Source organism: Triticum urartu, chromosome 6A, assembly GCF_056163025.1.
Source record: "Triticum urartu cultivar PI428250 chromosome 6A, HENAU_Tu73, whole genome shotgun sequence".
NCBI lineage: Eukaryota > Viridiplantae > Streptophyta > Magnoliopsida > Poales > Poaceae > Triticum > Triticum urartu.
In genome coordinates this window covers 534,625,043-534,636,267 of record NC_141878.1, presented here as the reverse complement: position 1 = coordinate 534,636,267, position 11,225 = coordinate 534,625,043, and the positions used below count along the sequence as shown (strand labels likewise).

Below are 11,225 nucleotides of genomic sequence, written 5' to 3'. Positions count from 1 at the left end.
CATATTTAAAGTTCACCGGAAAAACAAAACATCTCATACATACAAAAATTAAATCGAGATTCTAAGACCACAACAACCTCTACTGCCGTCAAAATGAGTCGTCGACACACCGTTGTAGCCGTTTCCCTACCAAAGCCGGCTTGACCTTGTGGATAACAACCTAAAAGTCTTCATGTACGTGCCCCTAAGGATCAGCGCCCTAAAGCCGTAGTCATCATTGTTGAATCCTTGCATAAATCGGAAACACCTGAAACCAAATCACGTCACATGACGAGAAACACTAACCTCACCGTTCTAAGGAGACGACATGAATCGGAGCTCAGAAGACAAAATCAAAGAAACACCACCATCCGTCCAAGCGTCGCACGTACGAGGTTTAAAAAACCCTAACCTAAATTGCTAATCGGAGCGGAGGCACCGACATGTTCCTACGAGGCCACAAGGTGCACACGCAACATACATACATGTCTTGTTTCTTAATTATGGGGCATGGACATCATTTAAGATGTAGTCTATGTCGTATTGGTTGTCCAAACCAGACGTAATTATAAACATATACTAATATAGTGTAGTCAGTGCAGCGATTCGATGCCTGGACTCATCTGCATCAGCATTGAAAAAAAATTCATTACAAATACTCCCTTCATTCCTAAATATAAGTCTTTCTAGATATTTCAAACAATATACTGATGTATGTAGACATATTTTAAAGTGTAGATTCACTCATTTTCCTTCGTATGTAGTCATTTATTAAAATCTCTAAAAAGACTTATATTTGGGAAAGGAGGGAGTAGTATATTTTTTTTAAAAAAATTATACATTAGATAATTTGATGCGTGAGATCCATTTCAAATTTCAGATCATTTAGGCATCTGAGTAGCTCTCAACAAAAAAGACAAATTTATAGTCTGTAGAAAAATTTACTATTCATGTACTGTTCTGACCTTATTTTTTTTTGGGACTGCTAATTTTCATCTGGATGAAAATTATTGGCGTTCATCCAATTTGTGAGCCGTCCGATCTGTGTTCCTAGATTCGTCTGATCTCTTGCTACGACCCGGGCTGGCTTATCGGGCGCGCTCAATTTCCGGGGGAGACCCGTTCTCGCTCACGAGGCCCGACCCATGTTTGTGTGTTTTTTTTCATTTCGCCTCTGTAGCTACCAGGTTCCCTTCCACTCCCTCTCGTTCCCTTGTCATTCCCAACAGGCAACCAGAACAGAGTCGAGAGAGAGATTCATGGCGACTCGGTGGTTCCCTATCCGCTCGATTCGCTAGGCTGGCCGGCGTTCTCCCTCCGGCTGCTTCACTCCCGTCCGGCTGCCCACCCCCTCCTGCTCCCCCGCTGTTCGCGCCGTTAGTCTGCAGCATCTCTCGACCGCCGCACCCACCCCCGGCCTCTATTTCTGCCTCGGCGACTTCGCTGCTCTTTGTGATTCGGTATGTTCATCCGTTTTTGCCTGGATCCTCATGTGTGTTGTAAGTTCTGTGTAGGATTTTATTCTCAGATCTATCCTTTTTTGTCTGATGCGTGTGGTTTGCGGTGTAATCTAGGATCGAATCTCGTACTCACAGCTAATTGTAGGGTGTGTACTTTGCGGTCTGATTTGATCTATTCTCTGGTTGTATCCGGCTGATTGAATCTCTAGGTATTTGAGTTCGAAAACACTTGATTCGTGTTTCAGTGTCTTCAAATCCATGTTCGTGGTCGTAGGTTTTGTTAGCCCTATGCCGTTAGGTTTGTTTGTTGATTTACCACCTAAACCAGTAGCAGAATTGGTCTGCTCCAGCCATTCAAGCCGTTAAGCCAATTTCAGTGGCCTCTACAGTAGGCGGTTATCAGTTGCTGATTGTCCTCGCTCTCCTAGTAGCAGCGTCAAATCTCATGGTCACTGTTTTGTTGTTGTGATGTATTTTGGGTCAGCAAAGCAAAGCTAGAGTAGAGTGCCTTCAGAGTTTGTTGGTTGTAATGTAGGATCAGTGTTAATCCTTTGTGCAGCAAGGTTACTACTAGTAGGTGTTAATCCCGCAGTTAGCAAGTACTAAGGCTCAGGTCTTCTGAATCTAACAAGCTTAGGTTGGATTAGGGGGGCTTTGGTATGTTCATCTTTTCGGGGGGAGTAGTAATTGTACATGTAGTTTTCTAGTGGGCAGTAGTACATGTTCAGGGGGGCTTGATGTGGTTTTTCTCTGTTAGATGTACTATTCAGGAATAGTAAGGGATATATATGTGAGATTGATGTACTTCTCCACTCTGGTTTTTTTGTCGGTGTAATTTTAGTGGATTGTAAATTGCATTTCTTAGTGTAATCCCTAGTGGATTTACACTGTAATTCTTAGTGGATTTACACTGTAATTATTTTTGGATTTGCACTGTAATCTTCATCGGAATTCCAGTGTATTTTCGTGATTTTTGCACTGTAATTATGTTTGGATTTACACTGTAATTCTTAGTGGATATACACTGTAATTATATTTGGATTTGCACTGTAATCTTCATCGGAATTCAAGTGTATTTTCTTTGTGGTTTTGCACTATAATTATGTTTGGATTTACACTGTAATATCCATCGAAATTCCAGTGTATTTTCTTAGTGGATTTAGACTGCAATTATATTTAGATTTACACTGTAATCTTCATCGGAATTCCAATGTATTTTTCTTAGTGGGTGAAGTGTAATTCTCAGTTGGTTTCCACTGTAATTTGCAGGGGATTTCTTCTCTAATTCTCAGTGGGTTTTCACTGTAATTCCGCTTATTAGCTGTAATATCCAATTGGATTTACAGCGTAAATCAAGTTGCACTGATATCGTCAGTGGTTTTAGTGTAATTGACGGTAATTCTTATTTTTGGATCTTTAGTGTATTTTAGTGGGTCTTTTTACAGTGTAATCCTTACTGGAATTTACACTGGAATTTGTACTGTTTTGTTTCATCTTCTGTAACTTACAGTCTATATTAATCTGAATACCTGTGTACTTACCGTCTAAGTTAATGTACATTAACCCTGTAACTTACTATCCCATTCCCAGTCTATTTTTCAGTGTATGTACACTGTAAAGTCATTTGGATTCTATGTAATTACACCGTAATGTTAGTGTACTTACACTCAATTTCCCTGTGTAATTTTATTGAATTTTATTTGTAATTGTAATGATTTACATATGTAATTACAGTCTAAGTTAATGTACATTTTTAACCCTGTAACTTACTATCCTATGTACTGTAATTTCCAATCTATTTTCAGTATTTACACAGGAAGGTCAGAGTAATTTACAACCAAGTTATAATGTGACAAAATATCTCAGTAATCTCTCAAGATATGTTGATTTCTGTACTTTTTTGAGTGTAAGTACAATGCGTAGCTTCAGAAATTTGGACCATACATCTAGGTGTTTTTTTCTACTCAAGACTTAAATTTTTGTACTGTGTGCATATGACAGTTACTGGGGTCTAATAGCAAGAGAATTAAGTCGGTCATTTTGGCTTCATCTTACATGAAGGAGTGCATCTTCATCTTGCTGGTATGACTTCTTGATGCTGAAATTTTCGAAGATAATGAAAGCACTCAGTGGTGTTTGTTAGCAAGTGTACTCTACTTATTTTCCTATTTTCACTGCACTTATAAGCTGTTTACAGTGTAAAAAGTTGAGATGCAGTTTTACAGGCATGATTTAAGACGATTACTGTTTTTTACACTGTAAATCTACTATAAAATGTCATTGTAACTTGTAGTAATTTACTATGTAATCCTATTTGTAAATTACATTGTAATTGTCACTGGAACAATGGCTTTTCATTGTAATTCTACCGTAAATTAGCATTGTAAATTTGCGGTAACTGTACTGTGAATTATATTTTTAAATCTACTGCAATTGTACTGTAAAAGTCACTATAATTTGCTAAATTGATCACTGCTCACAGTAATTTGATTAATCTTTTGTAGAGTTCCTGTTTTATGTTTCCGGTACCGTGTAAAGGGGGAATTTGATCATGCCTTTTCATGCCAATGTTGTTCCCATGACCTCATTCTCCTTTTCTAATCTGCTTTTCTTAATTTCCTGCAATGTAATGCTAGTTTTTCCTCTGTTTTTCATGTCCACGTTTCGTGTAAGTAGGAGAGGGAACTGTTCACAGGGAGGTGGAGAAGATTGTCAGGTGAGGATCTCTTACCTGTGCATCCATGATTTTCTCCAGGTTTGCCCTCTGGATCTTGGAGGAATTCCCCCGGTGATTTCTTTTTTGAATGGGTGGACAAGCACATCGACACATTCAGGGGACAGGAACAAAACGGAGCACATGTGACACTAGTTAAACTCTGTGTTGCCAAAAACTATGACTGGAAACGAATTGGATTTCAGACAGTTCCAAAAACACATATCATCTTGGATTTATTAGTGGATTTACAGTGTCTTTTTAGTGGATTTTACAGTGGTTTCTTTAATGTTCCTTACAGTGTAATTCTTAGTGTTTTATCTTAGCAGTTTTTCAGTGCAAAAGTGTAATTCTAGTGGATTTTACACTGTAATTCTTAGTGTTTAATCTTAGCAGTTTTTCAGTGCAAAAGTGTAATTCTAGTGGATTTTACACTGTAATTCTTAGTGTTTAATCTTAGCAGTTTTTTAGTGGATTTACAGTGTAATTTTAGTGGATTTTTGCAGTGTCACTTTAATGCATCTTTCACTATAATTCTCAATGGGCATGATAGAAATTACTATGGTTTTTAGTGAATTTTACACTGTATTTGTCAATGTATTTTTTAGGTGACATCATCTTGGTGTTTTTCCTCCTTTTGTTAGCCTAGTGATCATGTAAAAGCTTTGGGCGTACCGTTGTGGTTCTTTCAATTCCTCTTTTGGCTGTCGTTCTGTCCGGGTTGGAAAAGTTGGGGTGTGGACCCGTTAATTTGTTTAAAAGCGGGGCAGAAAAGAAAACATGAGGACAGGGGACAGTTGGCATCCTGTGGTTGGCTGAAAAATCTGGATGAAAGCTAATTGAATTTCATCCGGATGTAGAATAGACAGTCCTTTTTTTGCTAAGAGCTATTCATACGTCCAATGACTTGAAATTTGGAGTGCACCTCACACATCAAATTATCTACCATGTAAAAAAATATATTTTTTATTTTTTAATTGTTTTTTGACCGGATGTAAATGGGCTTAGAAATGGATATTTGTGCCTATCGTTCCTTCCGCAACGTCGCCCTCACGGCGATAGAGCCGCGACGAAGCGGTCCTTGCGTGCTTACAGCAATTGTACCGTTTTTTTTTCGGTAGCATGTGGATTGGAGGATCGATCGATCATGCATACTTGTCTTATTTCCTGGTAGCATGTGGATTGGAGGATCGTTGGAGTGGTCACTCCTCGTACTGGTTCAGCGTTGCCGGAGTTTATACGCGCACGTATCTTGTGAAGACTACTGCCTCGTGCCCTCGTGGCGCATCCTTATCGGGATCTCTGCCAAGCCGATTGAGGTGTAACAATTATCTGCTGAAGCTTTTCCAACGTGTTTACGGCACGCAAAAAGTCAGCAGTTTGACAGGACATTGTTGAAGAAAGACAAGCGTACAACAACCGTTTGCAAGAAACTAATCAGCCAACAAGTCAACACAAAATCTTCTGAACAAAATTTGAAAAAGGTAAATATTTTTTCAAATTGCTGACATTTTTTAAAGACGGGGATAATTTTTGAAATTCCGATTTTTTTTTAAAAAAATAGCACGCACATTTTTTTGGCAATTTGTGAATTGTTTTTTTTGCGGGGATTGTGAATTGTTTTTTGACCTGGTGCAATTGAGTATGGGCTCAGGAAAAAGAGAGATCGAGATGGTAAGGATGAATATAGAGGTAATAGCACCCCAGATAGCCTAACTTGCATAGAATGTGAAGATTTAGTCCCAAACTTGCAAAACTTGACTCCACCATACCTCAACTTGCACCTCATGTGATGATTTAGTCCCAAGCCAATGAGAACTCGACAATTGGCAGCCAGGTGGCTGGACCGGTCAGCGCACACACTTTTGCACAAAATCCCCTGCCGTTTCCTTTAATCAACCCGCACTCACCTCCACCTGAATTTGCCGTGGCATTGATCAATCAAAACTGTCTTTGCCGTGGTGGGCGGAGCAAACCATTCAACCTGACCCTATCCAAACACTACCTTGTGTGAATACAAGTCCCCTGTTAAGATCTATACCAAACTTTTCCGTGCTGCAAGCTACAGCAGACAAAACTACTGCAATGTTCTGGCAATATAAATTGGGTAGTCCCATCTACAGACTTATTGGAGCATAGATCTGACCCTGATATGCTGAAAGATAGTATTATGAATTACAGGCCTACAGCTCTATCATAGGGAATAAAAGCCTCATGACAGTTTTTTCCTTCACTAGATAGGTCGCTTCTTTTAGAGGCCATCGCCCACCTTCTTGTTTAAGATATGACAATCTATCATCTTGTATGTACTCTTTACTAACCACAGAACTAATTTTTGCTGCATGCATTAATTCTAGGTTCGTGCAACAGTCTCTGAGCTTCAGAACGCCATTAGAGTGTTCAGTCTAGAGTGTTCAGTCTGTTGTCTGTTGCATCAACGTACCATTCCCATGGCTTTGATGAGAGGAAAATAGAAACCCATGTCGAGTATTGCAGACATTTGTTTGATGCTGCTAAGGTTCATCGTGATGCCGCTGAAGAAGCTGAGAAGCAAACCAAGCAAAAATTGGAAGTTACCCGTCAAATTGCTTTACTGAAGAAGCTGCATGTATTTCATCATAAATGTCTGTTTGTGTTTGAAAAATATTATATGTTTATGGCTAATGTGGTGCTGGTAACAGTTAGAAAGAAGGAAGCAAGAGGACGAATTAAAGCAAGTAATGCAACAGGAGCATCACTTTGAGCGTGTCAAGGTATTTTTATATATTACCATGTGTGTTTCAATGAGAGCTATAGATGTCAATGATTTGTTCATAAGTGGTAAAGAATGATTCAAATCTACCCGTGAAAATCGGCCTATACAAAGTTTTGAGCTAGAGCTACTCGACTCGCCTGCACATACCAAAAATGAACTAGCACCCTTGTATCGGTTTTGGTCGGGTTGATTACAACGTGAGATTGAACACAGCTGTTCTTTGTTCGCCAAGGAGGTCCAGCTGTGGTATGCCACTCCATTATTGAGATATGTTTGTTGGTATTGGCCTCAGGCTATTTGTGCCTACAGAAGACATAGTTTCTTTATACTGTCTGATATGACACATTTTTATGGTTGCTTATGTGGAAAAGACTATTCTTTTTTTTCAGAAAAACTTCCAATCTATTCATCTTCAATCATGGCAGTACAACGAACACCAAAAATAAAAATTACATTCAGATCCGTAGACCACCTAGCGGCGACTACAAGCACTGAAGCGAGCCGAAGGCGCGCCGCCGTCATCGCCCCTCCATCGCCGGAGCTGGGCACAACTTCTTGTAGTAGACAGTCGGGAAGTCGTCGTGCTAAGGCCCCATAGGATCAGCACCCCAGAACAGCAACCGCCGCCGATGAAAAATAACGTAGATCGGAAGAATCCAAACCAAAGACACACGAATGTAGACGAACAACGACGAGATCCGAGCAAATCCACCAAAGATAGATCTGCGGGAGACACACCTCCACACGCCCACCAACGATGCTAAACGCACCGCCGGAACGGGGGCTAGGCGGGGAGACCTTTATTCCATCTTCAGGGAGCCGCCGCCGTCTCGCCTTTCTAAGTAGGGCACAAACCCTAACAAGATTGGAAAGAACAACTAAAAACGAAGCCCTCCCGCCGGCCCTTGCCAGGATCCACCGCGCCTCCATGGCCCTAGGGCCACCGGAGACGAGGCGGACCGGCGCCGGCGAGAGGCACGAACCCTAACTTTCTTTCTTGGAGGAGGAGGAGGAGGAGGAGGAGGCGTTATATATTTAGCTAACACACGTGGAAAAGACTATTCAATCACAAATAAGTTGCAATGTTTCCTCATGCTATTTGGAACCCTTTGGGAACAATTTTCTCTACAGTATCTGTATTCTCATCTTGCAGTATGGCATCATTGAATAATAGGCACTTTATTGGGAAATCAGTCAATAGTCTTTCAAGAATCAGTTAATATCGCATCACAGATTTGTAGCGCGGGTTAATTAGGCAAGACGGCATGGTGTGATAGGCCCGGGACTAAATCGTCACATCCAGCGCAAGTTGAGGTATGATAAAGTTGCATTTTGTAAATTTGGGACTAAATTATCACATTTCATGCAAGTTAGGGTACCTCGGATGCTTTTACCTCATGAATATATGTATGTGCATATAAAATTTGAAAACTTAAACATTGCCGTATGCAACCTGCACAAAATTCACAAAGTGACCAAGAAACAATCACACATGCTTGTATATTGTATCCATTCTCTGCGTGCATGATCTCCCCCCGTAAATTCCTACGAGGCTAAAAGCAATTAGTGAACTAGATGAACATTTTCACACGAGGCCACAAACAGATCGTGCGCACGCAACACACATACGTTGTCTTGTTTCTTAATTATGGGGCATGGACATCATTCAGTTACGTATCCTATGTCGTATTTGTCGTCCAAATCCAGACATAAGCGTAATATATAATGATGTAACGGCCTATTCTGTGATTCTCCTCAATCTATGTTGATTTCTCTATCGTTCCTTTCGCGACGTCGCCCTCGCGGCGATAGAGCCGCCGGCCGCGACGAAGCGGTAGTTGCGTGCTTACAGCAATTGCAACTTTGTTCTCCCGGTAGCATGTGGATTGGAGGATCGATCGATCATGCATGCTTGTCTTAGGCCAACCCCACCGCGCGATTTCAAAATAAACGTCTGTTTTGTTTGGATTCTGTTCGTTTGGATATGAATTTGGAATCGTGTCCGAACGTGTCCTGGGATGCGGTGGCCGTGCGACCAGCACGTGGACGCATTCCGGCCGTATCCTGTCCGCGTATTTTTCTTTGCAAATCATTATTTTCTTTATCATTCATTTTTGATACATGATAATACATCATCACATTTTAACTAGTAAAGCAAGGCCAAAGAAAATAAAAACAACAAGAATACATTTTAGAAGATAGTCAACTTCCATAACTGCCCCCTTGAGTTGGGTTAGTGCCTTCTCGATGCACTCATTGTTGATCTGTGGAGGAGGCTCGATCTGGTATCCTCCTTTCTTCTTCAAGCCAGATATAGATGTTGCTTCCTCACACTTAGTCTCGTGTCTAGCCTCTAATCTAGCAACAAGTGCACTTATCTTATTTACAACCTCTATGCTAGCTAAAAGTGCATGAACATGTACTAAATTTCGCTCTACTCTTCTTTCCAATACCAAAACTTGCATCCATTCTACACAATAAAATTTGAAGTTAGCACAACTAATCAAATCTACAGCACAGACCGAAGCTAAAAAAAGCGCACACCCCGTTGTTTAAGCACTTGATGAACACCCATCCGGGATGTTCTGGCGTTGTAGACACGCGGCGCACAACTATCCTTGGTCAGTGGTCGCACTTAATGAGTGGCAACGGTGCGCCGGCGAGCTTTTGGGCAAGCACCGAGCCCGGCCGACCGCCATTCGTGTATCTGCCGACGGACCACCGACGGTGCAGATCCGAGCGGTTAGAGGAGGAGCCACTGCCTGCATGTGACCTTGCGGCCCTGCCAGGGCCTTTCGGCGAGGTGCCCGGCCAGTCCATGGCGCGGCCCGGCCTCCCATAGCCGGCCAAGCTCAAGACCGACCGGATCCGCTCCAAATCCGGCCGGCGGGTGCGCACACCAGGTGGTCGTGGTTGGGTAGCTCGGCGGCGCCGAGAGGAAGGGGCTGGACGAGTTCGCGTCCGAACTGCACGGCTACAATGGCAGCGGCGACGACAGCGGCAGCGAGGGGAACAGTGGGGAAGAGTGGAGGGGGTGCGGCCAGAGGAAGGGAGGGGACGGATAGAAAAAGGCCCATCCTGTGCCACCGACGGGCGGGCCAGGGAAGGACACGCGCAGACGGCCCGCGCGTCCACGTGGTGTCCGTTTCACCCCAAAAGCGGCGCAAACTTGGGCCGCGGATGGGTCGAAAGCGGGCACAAAACGGATAAAAGTCTGTTTGCTCCCGCGCGCTGGGCCACCTTGTTTGTCCGTTTTACCCTAAATAGACGGGGCCGGATAGGATAGGGTAGCGCGGTGGGGTTGGTATTTCCTGGGAGCATGTGCATTGGATGATCGATCGCCCTCGTTGGAGGGGTCACTCCTCGTACTGGCTGTCTGGTTCAGCGCTGCCGTAGTTTATACGCGCACGTATCTTGTGAAGACTACTGCCTCGTGCCCTCGTGGCGCATCCTTATCGGGATCCATGCCAAGCCGATCGAGGTGTAACAATTATCTGCTCAAGCTTTTCCGACGTGTTTACGGCACCTAAACGTCAGCAGATTGACAGGACATTGTTGAATGACGGTCTGCATCTCTGAGAAGAAGAAAGCCAAGCGTACAACAACCGTTTACAAGAAATGAATCAGCCAACCTTTCCAGAAAAAAAATGATTCGGCCAACAGGTCAAAATAAATAAATAAATTAATCGGCCCAATATAAAGACGGCCGAACATACATGTCCTCGGTCCATTCTGAACAAAGATGGTTCTCGGTCACCTGAAAATTGGCCCAATTACGCTGTTTACAATTTCTCAACCACCTGATAACTGTTAGAATGTTTAATTATTGTAATTTTTCGTTTGAACCTCGAGCTTCTAACTTTGAAGCTCATGGGTTAGCTAGATCAGGTGTCTCTTTTCCCAGGGGCGGCATCTTTGGCTGGGCACGTCAAGTGACCCAATACGTATTCCTGTAAATATCTTTACCAATTAATAAAAGCCTAACTACCTTTGCTCAGAAAGAAACCCTGATAATCTCTACTACTTAAAAGAAACGCAAGGTTCCGTCTCCCCTCTTACGTCGCCCGCCCTTCATCCATCCTCCTCGTGCGACCCCTTCCTACGCTTTCATTTTTGGTAATCAAATCAATCTTTGGTAATCAGACCACTCTTTTCTTAGGCAATGCAATAAATTCCCGGGTGGCGATCGATTTGTTCTTTGGTAAGCATGGTAATACAATAAATTCATGGGGAGGCATAAATCACGGGAAATCACGGTAGGTAATCAAGCAAGGACCCCGCACGCTGCCTTCCTCTTGTGGTCTATCCATGCATCCCA

General features: G+C 42.6%; 1 long non-coding RNA gene across 3 annotated transcripts; it reads left to right on the top strand.

Annotated features, from left to right (window-relative positions):
- Positions 1–1,161: 1,161 nt before the first annotated feature.
- Positions 1,162–4,699, top strand: LOC125532408 (uncharacterized). Of its 3 annotated transcripts, none has more exons than XR_007294097.2 (4): positions 1,162–1,439; positions 2,709–3,345; positions 3,441–3,521; positions 4,116–4,699. It is a non-coding gene; the product is annotated as an uncharacterized LOC125532408 (long non-coding RNA). The 3 variants fall into 3 exon arrangements; XR_015608744.1 differs by having other exon boundaries at positions 1,163–1,439; positions 2,709–2,834; positions 3,245–3,521; XR_007294095.2 differs by having other exon boundaries at positions 2,709–3,521.
- The last annotated feature ends 6,526 nt before the right edge of the window (positions 4,700–11,225 follow it).